At 42.6% G+C, this 3867-nt stretch overlaps 1 protein-coding gene across 2 annotated transcripts in view; it reads right to left on the bottom strand.

The window, feature by feature from the left end:
* The window catches only part of LOC103752503 (glutathione S-transferase A6), a gene marked incomplete at its 3' end in the record, with an annotated part of 18480 nt that extends 14823 nt beyond the window's left edge, over nucleotides 1-3657 (bottom strand). Inside the window, 1 exon segment of one of the 2 annotated variants that reach the window (XM_008856330.3) lies at nucleotides 3549-3657. 2 annotated transcript variants of the gene reach the window in all.
* Nucleotides 3658-3867: the final 210 nt, after the last annotated feature.

Genomic DNA, 3867 nt, shown 5'->3' with positions numbered 1-3867 from the left:
AGTAAAACTAATCAGAAGAGATAAGGAGGGTCACTTCATTCTGATCAAAGGAACAGTTAACCAAGAAGATATTACAATCCTTAACATATATCCACCAAATTCTGGTGCACCGAATTTCATAAAAACAGCACTACAAGACTAAGACACAAATTAACCCACAACTCAGTAATCCAGATTAACCCCAACTCAGTAATAGTAGGGGACTTCAATACCCCCCTGTCTGCATTAGACAGGTCAACAGGACAAAGAATAAACAGAGAGACATCTGAATTAAATGACACCATACATCAAATGGACCTAACAGACATCTTTCAATTATTCCACCCACACACCAAAGAATACACTTTCTACTCAGCACCTCATGGAACTTTTTCAAGAACTGATCACATAATGGGCCACAAAACAAACCTCAAAAATACAAAATATTGAAATAATTCCATGCTTTCTACCAGACCACAAAGCAATAAGGCTCAAAATCAACAAAGCTCTCCTCACTACATGAACTTGTGGCAATTGAACAGCACACTCCTAAAAAAACGAGTGGGTCAAAGGAGAAATTACGAAAGAAATAAAAGAATCCCTGGTAGTGGGTTGAGATGTGGAGACAGGAGCTGATCTAAATGACGTCAAACTATATTGTGTGAAAATTGCAAAAATTCAACAAACAATGAAAAAAAAAACCCACCAAAGAAAAAAACATTTATTTGAATTTAGAAAAAAAGAAAGAAGAGAAGAGAAAAGAAAAGAAAGAGCCAGTTCATGGTAAAGGAAAAAAAATCCTAATGTTGAAGGAACTGACCATCCACCCACTGCGCACCGCCCCCCCCCAGGGAGATGTATGTATTTCAGAACATACAGCCCATAGCCAAAGACATCTGGTTTCTTATCAGCCTTCTAGTAGATTGGGTTCCTTATCAACTCCCCTTTTGAGAATTCTGCATCTCTCCTTCCCTGTTCCCAGGAAGGAACACACACCACCCCTGAAGGCACACCCCACCTTCTGGGATTCTGGCAAGGCAAGATCCCCTTTCTGAGACTCTCTGGGTTCACCTATAAATCCCTGACCTCCCCCAACCCTGATGCCCAACCTCCTTTCCTACAGGAAGGTTGTGTGTCCCTTGTAGCTAATAAAGCTATCTATATCTGTTGAAGGCCGGATTCAGTTTCTACTGTATCATGTTGTCTTCTTATCCTGAATTCTAACAAATGGTACAGTTGGAGGAACTCTCTGAGCTTATCCATTCACCTGGCTGGCTAGATGGTTGCATCCCAGAGAGGACCAAACTTGGGATCCAGCTAAGTAGTGGCAAGCACTAAATGAAAGCCAGGCACTCTCTCTCTACATGTAGACCAATACATTACTACTATCATAAATCCCAATTTTCATATTTCACAGCTAAAGTAGTAATGCAATACCATAAGTCACAACTGTTTGTGGATTTCTGGCATAGTAAAAGCAGTTTTATAAGTCGCATAAGCTCAGCTTGTGTGAACTGCTACTCTCTTTCCCCTGATGAGACTAGGAAAAGAGATTTAAAATACAGCTTAGGGTTTAGACAAAATAGCTACCCTGAGGCAAGAAAGTGTTAGAATGAAGACTTGGTGATCACTAATTTCCCAAATCATGCAGAAAACAAAGTTTCAAAGCCGAAATTTCTTGAAGGCCTAAGGGGCTCTAGACTTTCCCTAAACTACAGCGAGACTGTAAACCCCGCCCCTCCGTAAAGTGAAAGTAAATTTTACAGATGGAGACATCAGATGCTTCTGAGTCCTGCAAGGCATGGAAAAGCATGGGATCAAAGGGAAAAGCATGGGATCAAAGGGAAAAAGGGGATCAATGCTGTTTTCTGAGCCTGACCTGGCTATGGAGTTCATGAGCTCACTGTAGCTGGAGTTGCCTGCACAGGGCCTGAACAAACTTGAAACATAAATATTCAGTCATTGATGGGGGAGGGGGTCATGGGGCATGACCCTTAAGAGATGGCTAGCACTGTCAGCTAGTCCAGAGGACCCAGCACACACATGGTGGCAAACAATAATCTAGAACACCAGTTCCCGGGATTTCTTGCCTTGTTCTGACTCCTGAGGGCATTGCCTGACACTTGCACTTGCATATATGCCTGAAAAACACTCATGCGCATTCTGTTAGGGTTCAACCTACAGCAACCCCTAGTGCAGCAGGGCTTCACAGTTCTGCAGGGTCCCTGAGAATATAGGAACAGAGTTAATAAGCACCCTGGTCAAGAGAAGCAGACTTTTCTGCACCTTTTGGCCAAAGGCAGCTTGCTTTCCCTTTGATGATCTTGGAAGATAAGATAAACAGACTACACCTTTTGACCAGAGACCCAAGGAGTAGCTTCAGCACAGCAGATTTTCCCTTCGATGATCTTAAAGAGCAAACAGACACCTCTTGACCCAGACCCTGGCTGACAGACAGAAGGGGGTGGTTTTAACAGAAGCTGTTCTGTTAAGCCCTGGGCTCCTGCTCCCACCTCCCCCACTTAACTTTTTAAAATATGTTCCAGTCTTCTGGATCCCCCAAAGCCCCCCTTATAAAGACCTCACCAGAGTTTCTATCTGTGTCCTGGTGCTTTCTGATTGACCCGATTCATCTATCTGATTCCTCTATCACATATAACGTAATATAAATATGTAAATAAATAAATAAAATAATAAAAAGACATCCAAATAGGATGAGGCCTTGGTGGTAGTGGGGTAGTGGGGATGGGGTAAAGTGGGGGATAAGAATGAGCAGGATATAGCACATACGTGTGCATGAAACTATCAAAGAATAAATATATTAAAATGTCTCTAATTAAAAAACATGAGCATGCTGGGCATGGTGGCTCACACCTTTAATCCCAGCACTCAAGAGGCTGAGGCAGGTGGATCTCTGTGAGGTCAAGGCCAGCCTGGTTTATATAGCGAGCTCCAGGCCAGCTGGGGCTACAGGGAGACCCTGTCTTTAAAAAGATTTAAAAAAAAAAAAAAAGAAAGAAACCAAAACCATAAGCACTACCTTGTAAGGCACTGTGCTCATCCTTTCTCTCTATGTGAAGGGAAGGAAATGGGGCTTCCACTGAGGGGTTAAAAGAAAGTTGGGGGTGTGGGCAGACTTCACAGAGGGAGGCAGCTGACAGGTCTGTAACAACAGCAGCCAGTGTTCAGGGAGGCTGGAGCTCTTCCCAGTTTTTCTTGCAGCCTGTCTCCTGCTGGAGTGTAAGAAAAACACTTTTATTCCTGCATCAGGGTTTCTCTAGCTGATTCTTGGAGCCACAAGAACCCAAGCGTCTGTAACAACATTAAGTTTCTGAGACCATTCAACTCTCATTCCCTTGTTTTCTACATTCTTCACTCTAACATTTCTGATAAAATGTATCAAAGAGAAACGGAATCAACCATTCTTGACATGTCCTCTAAACACACAAAGAAAGCAAATCTTATGTAAGACAGACCCTGTGCTAAGAACACATTTTTAAGTATTTTTCTAGGTTTCTAAAAGACAGGACTTGAAAATCTATAGGAAAACTGATGAGGCCAGAACTTACCTAGTTAAAGAATCTCTCCTCTGAGCTCCCCACTAGGAAAGCTCTGCTTGACTGTTTATTCCTCTGAGCTACTTCTTCCCCCTATAGGGGGAGGAGGCCCACTGTGGGAAAGCCACACCCACAGTGTTCAGGGCCAGGGGGTATCTTTTTTCAATTAGAAGGGAAGTGCTAAGCCATTCTAACATTGCAAAGCAACTCCTTAATATTTTGCTTTTCAAGGTTGCTGATAAAAACATGTCAGATAGTATTTCATTCTCAGAGATTTATTCTGCCTGTGAGTGGAGACCAGGCCTTTGAACCAAGTACTGATTTTTTTTTT

The sequence above is a fragment of the Nannospalax galili genome, unplaced genomic scaffold, assembly GCF_000622305.1.
Source record: "Nannospalax galili isolate Female #2095 unplaced genomic scaffold, S.galili_v1.0 scaffold206, whole genome shotgun sequence".
Classification (NCBI taxonomy): Eukaryota; Metazoa; Chordata; class Mammalia; order Rodentia; family Spalacidae; genus Nannospalax; species Nannospalax galili.
This window is presented reverse-complemented; position numbering and strand designations above follow the sequence as displayed.